Genomic DNA, 15,262 nt, shown 5'->3' on the forward strand with positions numbered 1-15,262 from the left:
ATCCTTCTTATTCTACCAGTGGAAATCATTTTTGATAAAAAAGTGGGACAGCGGGACTCGAAGTGAAACGGGAACAATTCATTATTATTACCAAACTTAAGAAATATTCCATTCGATACCCTCTTTTCATGCGCTTCTCAACAACAGAAACTTTAAGATGTTTGTAAAGTAACATTTATTGCCAGATTTAAACCAAGGAGCCGATATTGAATCATAAAGAAAAACGACGTCGAGAGAAAAACGAAACAAAAAACAAGATGCGAAACAAATGCCGAATTGCCGAATTCAAGTCAATGTCTGGAAATGTTAGTTGGAGTTGGTTGGAGATGGATTGTCATTTAGAAACATTGCAATATTGTTGTTTGGTTCCTGCCAGGATTCCATGTTTGTATGTTTGTTGCTGTATTCGTAATAGCCGAATATTTAGTATATTTCATAAGTAAATGAAGAATACAAAAATAATTTATTTATTTATTTATCCAATCAATACAAAAATACAAAGAAAGCAAATAAAAGTTGAAATTGTTCCCAACAAATCAAAACAAAATCAGATGTTTTCGTATTCCTGTCAGATTAGATTTGTTTTGTTTACATTTGGTCTGTTCCTTTACTTTTGAAAGTGGTAAAACCGGCAAAAGTAGCAAAAGTTGTAATCTGCTTCCATATGAATTGTATGGTGCCTGAAGTAAAGGAACGATTTTCGAGTAAAAAGTTGTAAAACTTGAAGATTCTTGCACGTAAAGGAACAGAGCTATTAATGTTATTCCCGTCAAAACAGAATCAGATGTTTTCGTATTCCCGTAAGAGACCTGCGCCGAGCAAATTTGTCGACGGCGGCTTATGTTGAAAAATCGACATTTGTCGTACGAAATTAGTGTATGTGATAGATTTTGAGCTCCTATTTACTAAAAATAAATAAGCGATGATGAAGATCAAACAGTTTTTGAAATAAATCGCCAAAATATTAGAATATTATGATCATAGAAAAAGAGAAAAATCTCATGTTACATATATTTTCGGCCGATTTCCTATTTTTTATGCACCAAGCACGTTATACATATATGCCCAATTTCGCTGAAATTTGGAATGTGTTACAGAACTTGGTCTAGAAATAAATATGCCAAATTATATGGAAATCGGTTCAGATTTGGATATAGCTCCTATATATATTTTCGTCCGATTTTCCACATTTTATGCACCAAACACGCTATATACATATGTTCAATTTCGCTAAAATTTAGAGGGTCTGACGTAATTTGTTCTAGAAATAAATGTGTTAAATTATATCGTGATCGGTTTAGAATTGGATATAGCTCCTACATATATTTTCGGCCGATTTCCTGTATTTTATGCACCAAACTCGCTATATATGTCCAATTTCGCTGAAAATTGAAATGCGTAACGGGATTTGGTGTAGACATAAATGTGTCAAATTATATCGAGACCGGTTCAAATTTGGACACACTATATATGTCCAATTTCACTGAAATTTGGAAAGCGTGACGGAATTCGTTCTAGAAATAAATGGGACAAATATTGAAATATTGGCCCACCCCTTAGATTACCCCACATAAACACAAAACATTTTTACGCAAGTGCAGTTTAGGGACTCTTGTCGGGTCGGCATGAAATTTTTTGCAGCAGTAGATTTTTTTCGGGAGATCTTCAATGAGAGGGCACATCAAAGATGGCTATTGGAACCTGGTTGTAGGGTATCCAAGGTAATCTGGCCTGTGGTTTCTCGTTGAAGAACGGCTTCCCTCCTCTCACTTGATAAGTTAGGGATGAACATCGCGGTGGGACTTATAACAGGTCACTGCAGAGTGAGGTCCCTAACTTCAAAATGGGACGACAGTCGCATGGACTACTGCAGACTATGTACACATACATACATGCATACATGCAAGACATCTGCCCAGTATGCGGCATGGGCCCGCACGACACACAACACCTTTTTAACTGCCCCGCCAAACCTACCCATCTAACTCCAGTGGATCTGTGGCTACATCCCATCGAAGCAGCCACTTTCTGGAACTGGAGATAGACCCAGAGCCAGATTGAACAGAGGAACGAACAAATAAACATAACAAAAACACTGTTACAACAACAACTGCAGACTATGTGAAGATGCTGAGGTGATAGAGACTGTCGAACATCTTCTTTGTAGGTGTCCCATGTTGCAAACAAGGAGATACCGTACACTAGGCAGATATGAGATAGACACTCTAACCTTCCTGTCTAACATAGATCCCATCGTCCTACTCAACTTTGCATGGCTTGGCAAAGGTCCTTGGCATAATTCCTTGGCGTCAATCTCTACATATCCCATCATCACTATTCATCATCTCTATCCTATCATTCTCATCTCATCAAGCTGCATCAACACTCTATCATCTCCTTCATCTTAAATCATCTCAACAACACCCCTCCATCATCTTTAAATCATCATCTCCATCATCTTTAAATAGCCTACACAGAATGAACACAATGAACCAACGGTCTCCGAGTGAAGCAGTCACCTATTCTAATAGAGGGCTGCGCATCCTTAAACCTAACCTATGGGTGTTGAGATTTTTGCTTTTTATAAAAGCAAACACGATCACGACTTTGTTAAAAATGTTTCTAAAAACTATTTTCAAAGAAAAGTGCCCTGATTATACCCTACACCACCCTGTATCTCTTTCTGAGCCGATTTATGCACGTCCGTCCGTCCGTTCGCAGCGACATTGATGAAATTTGGAATGAGTGATGGAATTAGGTCTATAGATAAATGTTCCAAATTATATCGAAATCGGTTCAGATTTGGATATAGCTCCCATATATATTTTCGCCCGATTTAAGGTATTTGATGCACCAAAGACGCTATGTATTTCTAATTTTGATGAAATTTGGAATATGTGACGGTGTTTCGTCTAGAAATATATGAGTCTAATTATATCGTAATCTGTTCACATTTGGATTTAGCTCTCATATATATATATTACCTATTCACAGTGGTGTAGGGTATCATATAGTCGGCCCCGCCCGACTTTGATCTTTTCCTTACTGGTTTTTACCTCTATCAGAGCAACTCCGTTAAAAGCTATGTTCCTTTAGGTTCAAGAATCTTCAAGTTTTACTAATTTTTACTCGAAAAGCGTTCCTTTACTTCAGACACAATACAATTCATATGGGAGCAGTTTACAACTTTTACTACTTTTGCCGGTTTTACCATTTTCAGAAGTAAAGGGACAGACCAAAAGTCTAGTATAATATAGGGCAAGCCTGGCTAATACAGGACTTTACATATGTATATCATTAGATTGTACGTACTCTGGACATAAGCCTTAATGATTTTTCCAAGTTATTTTTTGAAAAATAACTTCATAAACTATAAATTTCTAGCTAAATTGCCTACAAAGGGACATTAATTACAATCATGCCAAAATTACGTCAGGAACATCATTTTTCTATCGGAATCAATGACAAAACGATAAGGAACCAATTATTGCACCATTCTGACTAAAATTGCGAAAATTTTGGAAATTATTAATCGATTATTGTGGTTCATCATTTTCAATACTCAATTTAAAAATGACCATTTGCAAGTTTGATCAGCTGATTTAAAGTCAAATGTTTTGTGGCGGACTTTGCTTCTTGGCAAAGCATAAACAAACATATGGTTATTAAAATAATTACAAGATAAAAAGAGAAGAAATAACCAAATAAATTATGGAAAACGACTTATTTTGTAAAATAACTTATTTTGCAGTTTGTGGTGATTGTTTTTTTTTTTTTAAAGTATCAAATCCCAAAAGCGGCGCATACATTGAGTAGGAGGAACACAATGTGGACGGCCAGCCGTTAAAATTTATGATATGGAAAGAGAATTATTTTTGTAGCTATTTATAATCAAATAGTTTTCGTAAACAAGCTTCGATTGTTAAATTAAATCTAATCCGCCAAACTTATTCTTTAAATCAGCTGACTTCTTGCAAGTTTTTGCAAATTGTTGTTCGATAGATAGCATTTCGCAAATTTTGAGCTTCGGTAGAGTAAAATTAGTGGAGAGAAGTTACTGAGAACTTATTGAGTACTTGCAAGTACTTTTTACTTGCGAAGTTATCGTACAGACCTAACTTTTCAGCCTATAAAATTGTTTTTTGATTTTTTAAAAAGTCTCCACTCGTTTCCAAGTTATGAAGGTTTGCATTTTTTATTTCAGATTGCATCATTTTCAGTGACAGTCACTGTATGTATTATCAAAAAACGACGTTTTTAAATTTAACATTATTTTTTGGCATTTTAATATTAATTTTAACATTTTTTAGCATTATTTCAAAGCAGATTTAGCTGCAACACTTTTTAAGATCTCGTAAAATCGTCTTACGCAATTTTTTCAAGTGAGCGGTAGCTCAAGTAAATAGTATAAGCCTTGGAACAAATTGATTATACGAACATCTGGCAGAAAAATCTGAAATTTTTACAACAGGTAGTTCTTCTCGTCCTAATTAAGTCCATACTTGCCGAGAAATGGGCCTTTGAAGTTCCGAAAATTCCCTTGTTTATAACTTCGTCATAAAGCTTGCGGAATACACTATTATATGCAGTACAATGGATATCTAAATAGCCGGCCTTCGGCCGGGGATTTAAAACTTTCTCCTATGAACAGGATCAAACCTCGGGCACGGGAACAAAATTTTCCTTTAAATAGTAATTTTTTCAAGTAAACAAGGGAATTTTCGGAATTTCAGATGCCCATATCTCGGTAAGTATGGACTTCTCTTTTCATAGAAACAGAATTGAGCCCCTGATACATAAAGCTAAAATACCTGCTCTGGAGTAAGTGTGTCACATGGAAAAGTCAGAAAAGTGCAACCTAATAAGAAGCACTCATCACGAGTGACTAGGTAAAACCATTGCCCTCCCAGCACAATATATAGAAACTATTCCGACTTGTTGCAGACAAGTTTTAACGCCATCTTTAGTATCGGCATGACGTTATATTTTCTGATGAGATTAAAATTATGCTGTACTATGTACTACGATGGGTCTCAAAAACTGTTGCGAAAACACCTTACAGCCATGGAAAACAAAAATTTAATACATGCCGTAAAGTTCGGAAAACTATCATTTATGCTATGGGGCTGTATACCAAGAAGTGACGTAGGAAACATGCAGATTTTGGAGGAAACAATGACAGAGCAAGTTTATTTAGATGTTTTAAAACATGATTTAACCAAAAGCGTCAAGAAATTTAGGCCTGTTGGTCCTGAATATTCAAACAAATTGCAATATAAGGGCTTAAGTTGAATGTTTTCATTAAGCTCGGATCGGGACCAAATTTATTTCACAGGTAGGTCTCGTCACCCTGATCACAAATATATATAACATTTATTGCGGAAGTCCATACTTCCCGAGATATGGGCCTCTGAAGTTCCGAAAATTCCCTTGTTAAAGGCCGACTATTTAGACAAAAATGTATGATTTTAAAGGAAATGTTGTTCCCGTTTCTTAGATTTGCACCTGTCCATAGGAGAAAGTCTTAAATCCCCGGCCGAATTGTGATTTTAAAGAAAATTTGGTTCCCGTTCCCTAGATTCGAATCTGTCCATAGGAGAAAGTCTTAAATCCCCGGCCGAAGGCCGGCTATTTAGAGTAAATGTATGATTTTAAAGACAATTTTGTTGCCGTTCCCTAGATTTGCACCTGTCCATAGAAAAAGTCTTAAATCCTCGGCCGAAGACCGTCTATTTATAGTAAAATGTATAAATATTATAGTATATTCCTTAAGCTTTACAGTAGTATCTATTATCGTTATCCGTTCAAAAATAGCGAAGTTACACACAAAGGAATATTCGGAACTTCAGAGGCCCATATCTCGGGAAGTATGGACTTCCGCAATAAATGTTATATATATTTGTGATCAGGGTGACGAGACCTACCTGTGAAAAAATTTGGTCCCGAACAGAGCTTAATGAAAACATTCAACTTGCTCCAATATAAGTACTATCCAAGACAACGCCCCTATGTTGAAAAATCGACATTTGTCGTACGAAATTAGTGTATGTGATAGATTTTGAGCTCCTATTTACTAAAAATAAATAAGCGATGATGAAGATCAAACAGTTTTTGAAATAAATCGCCAAAATATTAGAATATTATGATCATAGAAAAAGAGAAAAATCTCATGTTACATATATTTTCGGCCGATTTCCTATTTTTTATGCACCAAGCACGTTATACATATATGCCCAATTTCGCTGAAATTTGGAATGTGTTACAGAACTTGGTCTAGAAATAAATGTGCCAAATTATATGGAAATCGGTTCAGATTTGGATATTTTCGTCCGATTTTCCACATTTTATGCACCAAACACGCTATATACATTTGTCCAATTTCGCTAAAATTTAGAGGGTCTGACGTAATTTGTTCTAGAAATAAATGTGTTAAATTATATCGTGATCGGTTTAGAATTGGATATAGCTCCTGTATATATTTTCGGCCGATTTCCTGTATTTTATGCACCAAACTCGCTATATATGTCCAATTTCGCTGAAAATTGAAATGCGTAGACATAAATGTGTCAAATTATATCGAGACCGGTTCAAATTTGGACACACTATATATGTCCAATTTCACTGAAATTTGGAAAGCGTGACGGAATTCGTTCTAGAAATAAATGGGACAAATATTGAAATATTGGCCCACCCCTTAGATTACCCCACATAAACACAAAACATTTTTACGCAAGTGCAGTTTAGGGACTCTTGTCGGGTCGGCATGAAATTTTTTGCAGCAGTAGATTTTTTTCGGGAGATCTTCAATGAGAGGGCACATCAAAGATGGCTATTGGAACCTGGTTGTAGGGTATCCAAGGTAATCTGGCCTGTGGTTTCTCGTTGAAGAACGGCTTCCCTCCTCTCACTTGATAAGTTAGGGATGAACATCGCGGTGGGACTTATAACAGGTCACTGCAGAGTGAGGTCCCTAACTTCAAAATGGGACGACAGTCGCATGGACTACTGCAGACTATGTACACATACATACATACATGCATACATGCAAGACATCTGCCCAGTATGCGGCATGGGCCCGCACGACACACAACACCTTTTTAACTGCTCCGCCAAACCTACCCATCTAACTCCAGTGGATCTGTGGCTACATCCCATCGAAGCAGCCACTTTCTGGAACTGGAGATAGACCCAGAGCCAGATTTAACAGAGGAACGAACAAATAAACATAGCAAAAACACTGTTACAACAACAACTGCAGACTATGTGAAGATGCTGAGGTGATAGAGACTGTCGAACATCTTCTTTGTAGGTGTCCCATGTTGCAAACAAGGAGATACCGTACACTAGGCAGATATGAGATAGACACTCTAACCTTCCTGTCTAACATAGATCCCATCGTCCTACTCAACTTTGCATGGCTTGGCAAAGGTCCTTGGCATAATTCCTTGGCGTCAATCTCTACATATCCCATCATCACTATTCATCATCTCTATCCTATCATTCTCATCTCATCAAGCTGCATCAACACTCTATCATCTCCTTCATCTTAAATCATCTCAACAACACCCCTCCATCATCTTTAAATCATCATCTCCATCATCTTTAAATAGCCTACACAGAATGAACACAATGAACCAACGGTCTCCGAGTGAAGCAGTCACCTATTCTAATAGAGGGCTGCGCATCCTTAAACCTAACCTATGGGTGTTGAGATTTTTGCTTTTTATAAAAGCAAACACGATCACGACTTTGTTAAAAATGTTTCTAAAAACTATTTTCAAAGAAAAGTGCCCTGATTATACCCTACACCACCCTGTATCTCTTTCTGAGCCGATTTATGCACGTCCGTCCGTCCGTTCGCAGCGACATTGATGAAATTTGGAATGAGTGATGGAATTAGGTCTATAGATAAATGTTCCAAATTATATCGAAATCGGTTCAGATTTGGATATAGCTCCCATATATATTTTCGCCCGATTTAAGGTATTTGATGCACCAAAGACGCTATGTATTTCTAATTTTGATGAAATTTGGAATATGTGGTCTAGAAATATATGAGTCTAATTATATCGTAATCTGTTCACATTTGGATTTAGCTCTCATATATATATTACCTATTCACAGTGGTGTAGGGTATCATATAGTCGGCCCCGCCCGACTTTGATCTTTTCCTTACTGGTTTTTACCTCTATCAGAGCAACTCCGTTAAAAGCTATGTTCCTTTAGGTTCAAGAATCTTCAAGTTTTACTAATTTTTACTCGAAAAGCGTTCCTTTACTTCAGACACAATACAATTCATATGGGAGCAGTTTACAACTTTTACTACTTTTGCCGGTTTTACCATTTTCAGAAGTAAAGGGACAGACCAAAAGTCTAGTATAATATAGGGCAAGCCTGGCTAATACAGGACTTTACATATGTATATCATTAGATTGTACGTACTCTGGACATAAGCCTTAATGATTTTTCCAAGTTATTTTTTGAAAAATAACTTCATAAACTATAAATTTCTAGCTAAATTGCCTACAAAGGGACATTAATTACAATCATGCCAAAATTACGTCAGGAACATCATTTTTCTATCGGAATCAATGACAAAACGATAAGGAACCAATTATTGCACCATTCTGACTAAAATTGCGAAAATTTTGGAAATTATTAATCGATTATTGTGGTTCATCATTTTCAATACTCAATTTAAAAATGACCATTTGCAAGTTTGATCAGCTGATTTAAAGTCAAATGTTTTGTGGCGGACTTTGCTTCTTGGCAAAGCATAAACAAACATATGGTTATTAAAATAATTACAAGATAAAAAGAGAAGAAATAACCAAATAAATTATGGAAAACGACTTATTTTGTAAAATAACTTATTTTGCAGTTTGTGGTGATTGTTTTTTTTTTCTAAAGTATCAAATCCCAAAAGCGGCGCATACATTGAGTAGGAGGAACACAATGTGGACGGCCAGCCGTTAAAATTTATGATATGGAAAGAGAATTATTTTTGTAGCTATTTATAATCAAATAGTTCTCGTAAACAAGCTTCGATTGTTAAATTAAATCTAATCCGCCAAACTTATTCTTTAAATCAGCTGACTTCTTGCAAGTTTTTGCAAATTGTTGTTCGATAGATAACATTTCGCAAATTTTGAGCTTCGGTAGAGTAAAATTAGTGGAGAGAAGTTACTGAGAACTTATTGAGTACTTGCAAGTACTTTTTACTTGCGAAGTTATCGTACAGACCTAACTTTTCAGCCTATAAAATTGTTTTTTGATTTTTTAAAAAGTCTCCACTCGTTTCCAAGTTATGAAGGTTTGCATTTTTTATTTCAGATTGCATCATTTTCAGTGACAGTCACTGTATGTATTATCAAAAAACGACGTTTTTAAATTTAACATTATTTTTTGGCATTTTAATATTTATTTTAACATTTTTTAGCATTATTTCAAAGCAGATTTAGCTGCAACACTTTTTAAGATCTCGTAAAATCGTCTTACGCAATTTTTTCAAGTGAGCGGTAGCTCAAGTAAATAGTATAAGCCTTGGAACAAATTGATTATACGAACATCTGGCAGAAAAATCTGAAATTTTTACAACAGGTAGTTCTTCTCGTCCTAATTAAGTCCATACTTGCCGAGAAATGGGCCTTTGAAGTTCCGAAAATTCCCTTGTTTATAACTTCGTCATAAAGCTTGCGGAATACACTATTATATGCAGTACAATGGATATCTAAATAGCCGGCCTTCGGCCGGGGATTTAAAACTTTCTCCTATGAACAGGATCAAACCTCGGGCACGGGAACAAAATTTTCCTTTAAATTGTAATTTTTTCACGTAAACAAGGGAATTTTCGGAATTTCAGATGCCCATATCTCGGTAAGTATGGACTTCTCTTTTCATAGAAACAGAATTGAGCCCCTGATACATAAAGCTAAAATACCTGCTCTGGAGTAAGTGTGTCACATGGAAAAGTCAGAAAAGTGCAACCTAATAAGAAGCACTCATCACGAGTGACTAGGTAAAACCATTGCCCTCCCAGCACAATATATAGAAACTATTCCGACTTGTTGCAGACAAGTTTTAACGCCATCTTTAGTATCGGCATGACGTTATATTTTCTGATGAGATTAAAATTATGCTGTACTATGTACTACGATGGGTCTCAAAAACTGTTGCGAAAACACCTTACAGCCATGGAAAACAAAAATTTAATACATGCCGTAAAGTTCGGAAAACTATCATTTATGCTATGGGGCTGTATACCAAGAAGTGACGTAGGAAACATCCAGATTTTGGAGGAAACAATGACAGAGCAAGTTTATTTAGATGTTTTAAAACATGATTTAACCAAAAGCGTCAAGAAATTTAGGCCTGTTGGTCCTGAAAATTCAAACAAATTGCAATATAAGGGCTTAAGTTGAATGTTTTCATTAAGCTCGGATCGGGACCAAATTTATTTCACAGGTAGGTCTCGTCACCCTGATCACAAATATATATAACATTTATTGCGGAAGTCCATACTTCCCGAGATATGGGCCTCTGAAGTTCCAATATAAGTACTATCCAAGACAACGCCCCTAAGCAAAAATCTAATTTATGTAGGACTTGGTTGTTATACAACTGTACCAAAGTCATTTACACCCCGTTCCAATGCCTAGATATTAACCCCATCGACATTTCATGGGTACACCTGAAGGAAAAAGTCGGGAATAGGCCGCCCACTAACAGGAAATTTCGTAAAGGACCAATGCAATCATTTTCACTTTTACTCAAAGTGGTAGGTAAAAAATCATTTCCATCGGGACTAGGAATCCATTTAATATTTGGTAGATTGAAATCTCCAAGGGCCAACCAGAATATCATTCGGGTTCGCTGTTTGAAAGGCATGCATAATAGAATTAGTTTGTTTTACGTAAATGTCAATGTTTGAACCAGGAGGAATATATGAACAAGTCACGAAAATACATAAATTATTTAGACGAATCTTCACGCCAACTATTTCAATATCAATTGCTAAGGGGAAAGATATTGATTCGGAAGGATATTGTGAAGAGACAGCAATGAGAACACCACCGCCTCTGTTTTTTGAATTGTCATTACGATCCTGTCTGAAAATCTGGAATTTTTGACATAGAATTTCAGAATCATAAATATTTTGTTTTAACCAAGTTTCAGTAAATGCTATCAGATCTTGATTTAAATCGTAACTATCCTTGAACAGGGATGATAATTTAGAGTTCAAACCTCGGACATTTTGATGTACAATATTAAAATCATGATTACTAACAGTAGGTGCAGTATTTAGTTTTTTGATGAGACAGGTGGTAGATATACTATATCGGATTGCGGATCATCTTTATAAATATATTCTTGAATAATTGCTTTCGGAGGCCAAAATGATAGATTAACAACTGTTTTAAATACGTCTTCAGGAACAATAATTTTGAAAGAGGCCTTGCTTCGCCTTTGGGCATAATTGCATTATTGAGCTATAATTTCAATGTTAGAGTTTAACTTATTTCTTACATATGAGATTATTTGATCAGCAGCAAATCGATCGGCGAATATAGTTCGTTTAGGTACAACCACTCTTAAATTGGTAGGACTTGGAGAAACAGGTGTCCTTAATATATTTGGAGATTTAGGTGTAGCCTGAGGCGAAAAGAATGATGATTTTGAACAAGACGGAGTTGGAGTTATTTCATTTGAAAGATTACGGCTTTCTATTGGTAAATTAGTTGATGTACTTTTAGAAGGCGTATCATTTATTAAAATCGACGGAATTGTTTTGGCTAAAGCACTCTGCGAAGATTCAGACGTATCATAAAATGGTTCAGTCGTATCATAAGATGGCTTCTTCCTTTTTCTAATGGAGTCTAACGGAGATTCTATAAGATCTTCTAAGGGGGAAGCTTTATAAAATAACTCTTTATATTTAATAAATCTGTCCATCAACGAATTAAGATCAAGGGTTATTTGATTGAATTCGGTGCGTGTCTTCTTGAAGAAAGAGTAAAACTCTGTATTATATATTCGGCATTTAGGGCAACACCATCGCAAACCCTTATTCTCCATTAGATGATCAGCAGTTCGTGGATTTAACTCAACACATTTAATGTGCTGAGCATCAAGACAGAGCCAGCATGAAATCATTCTTTCGGTGATATCAGTAATTCGGCAGTTTACATGTGAACAACTCATTTTGATAAGTATCTTTGGCAGCAAGGGACTTTCAATTTCGATTAACAGAATGTTAATGTGACAGGTGTAGAGCTTTAATACTGTTGTGTTTATGCTTGTTACGAACCACGAACAAAAGGTAATACAGAAAGCTTTGAGACAATTGTGTCTATGTTTGGTACTAATCACGCACAAAGAAAGAGTGAATCAGCTTGTTCTTTATGAATTGTGTTGAAACAAAGCTTTTCGCAGTAGACACCAGCTCCGGTACCTTCCATCTTGGAACCGCCTGTGTAGAAAGCCAGACTTCAATATCTTCACATATTTGGACTGGTGATATATAGTCGCTGAATTTCCCCTGTGGATTTAAGCTAAGGTTTGGTGCTAGCTCCTGAAGAATGCATCAATGTCCATAGAAGCTGTCGCGCCATAGGACATGTAATTCTACTGTAACGCACATATTGATTTGTTTACTTTTGATAAAATTCGGTTTTTTGAAAATAAATGCATTATATTATATTAAATACATAACACATATTATTATATTAAATATATAACACATACCATTTCAGCACTAAATAAATGTCAATTGCCAGCGCAATACAAATCGTAACACAGCACAAATTTGCAAATACTGCGCAATGTGACGCGTCGCGTGACATTTATGAACTCGAGGCGTTGTCTATAAAAATACACTGCATTTATGAAGTCAAGACGATATCACGAATTGCATCATGTTGCGTTTATGAAGTGCGCCACAATTTTTCAAAACAAAAACAAACCCTGTGGGAAGCATGGGGTCATGTGTCGACATGTCACTACTTTGTCTACTATGAGGGCGCTGACAACACAGTTGGTGAAACTTAGACAATTAGACATTTTGTGGAACCTTAAGAGAAGATTGTGGAGCCTGACAAATACAGTTAGTCGACTAAATTTATGCAAACGATGAATTTTTAAAAATTTAGATTTTTAATTAGGAATTACTACAAGAAATTTTTCAATAATGTTGGGTTTTTGTACATATCTGTTGATTTACCTGTTAATGAAAACATCAAGCCAATAAATGCAGAAATCGGTGGAAATAACGAAAACAACGAGCAAAAAGGATAGGTACCTTGTTTTTGTGGTGTCAACTAAATAATTGTAAGATGAATAAATGTGCAATAAAATCGTAAGATTTTTTGCAATTAAGGAATTTCATGATATGCGGACATTTAGATCGATAATTTTTGATGATAAATTAATTGTTGTGTGTGTAACATAGACGGTATATTCAGAAAAAGAGAAAGTCAGGTAAACGGATTTCGGAAAATCCGCCAGAGAAAGCGCTAAAATTGTCTCTCATAAGCTAAGAACTGTATACAACATACTATACCATACCGAGAGAGAAGGCAGGCTCAAACTAAAGAAGTTACATGGCACGCCCAAAATAGTAATCCCACGAATTGACAGGAGAATGATAAAGGAAATTGACGAAAGACCCCAAAGCAGCACCACAAAATTGACTTTTCTAATTAAAAAAGATTTTGAAGTATGTGCAGTCCCCCCAAAAATATATTGACTACCCAAAATCCATAAGGAGGACACACCTTTGCGTCCAATATGCTCATTCCTCCCAGCACAATATATAGAAACTATTTAGACTTGTTACAGACAAATTTTCACGCAAACTTTAGTATTGTGATGACGTAATATTTTCCGATGAGACTAAAATTATGTTTTTCTATAACGATTGACCCCAAAAAGTATTGTGAAAAACCCTTACAACCATGGAAAACAAAAATTTAATACATACCGTAAAGTTCGGAAAACTTTCAGTTATGGTATGCAGTGACGTTGGTAACATCCAGATTTTGGAGGAAACAATGACAAAGTAGGTTTTTTTAGATGTTTTACAAAAATTATTTAACCAACATCGCACAGTGGTGCCGCTCCCTTGTAAAGATGGACAAAAATAGAAGGAGTTGACCTAGGTCAATGAATTTTTGTACAAGTACTTATGAGCGCATAGGAATGAAAAATTCAAACTTTGGTCCAAATCGGTTCAGATTTGGATATAGCCCCCATATATATCTTTCCCCGATTTTGCTACATCTCAGTCAATTTTGATCGAATAGCCTTCAAATTAAATACGTGATATTTTCATAAGCCCATAATTAGATCTACCGATTTTGAGAAAAATCGGTTCAGATTTGGATATAGCCCCCATATATATCTTTCCCCGATATTGCTATATCTCAGCCAATTTTGATCGAACAGCCTTCAAACTAAATATGTGATATTTTCATAAGCCCATAATTAGTTTTACCGATTTTGAGAAAAATCGGTTCAGACAACGCAAAAATGCATTAACAAATATAAAACGAATTAGTCAAATAAAGTGAATTGGTAAAGTGAGGCAAAATAAGAAAACATGGATTTTTTGTTCAAACTGTCTATGATAATCTGGTTGTGTCTCAAAGAATCGGATTTTGTCGGATGTAATTTTTGCATAATTTTATTCGAAAGGGATATCTGTTTCATGTACGAAATGGCCGAAGCTGCAATTTGCTCTAATTTTTAAATACGCTTCATGAAAGAAACGAAATGCATTAGTTTTGTATAAAATGTTATTGCTTCAATCAACATAACGGTACTTTATATATAAACATTTTTTTCACAAAGAGGAATTCCATTGACCACTCTTTAATTCCCATTTCAAAAGATGTAATAATTCCATTAACTTCTTTAAATACAGTTCGTTGAACATGTGGTCTGTTTTTATATAAATTTCAATATAAATTACCAACGAAAAATGTTATATGTTTGGGGGGCTATAACTTTAAAGTAACACCATATATCGACAAAATTCTTTCAGAAATGTCCTATTTGAAGTGTTCTCTATAAAATGAAATCATAAAATTTTAAAAAAGTCAACAACACATTTTTCGATTTTTGTCCACTGGGGCATCTGTGCATCGTCAACAAATTTAGGTCTGTTGACTCTGGAAATTCAAGCAAGTTGCAATATAAGTACTACCAAGACAACGATCCTAAGCATAAATGTTATTTATGTAGGACTTGGTGGTTGTTGACACAC

This window comes from Musca autumnalis, unplaced genomic scaffold (genome assembly GCF_047663935.1).
Source record: "Musca autumnalis isolate F117 unplaced genomic scaffold, ASM4766393v1 scaffold_5, whole genome shotgun sequence".
Taxonomy (NCBI): domain Eukaryota; kingdom Metazoa; phylum Arthropoda; class Insecta; order Diptera; family Muscidae; genus Musca; species Musca autumnalis.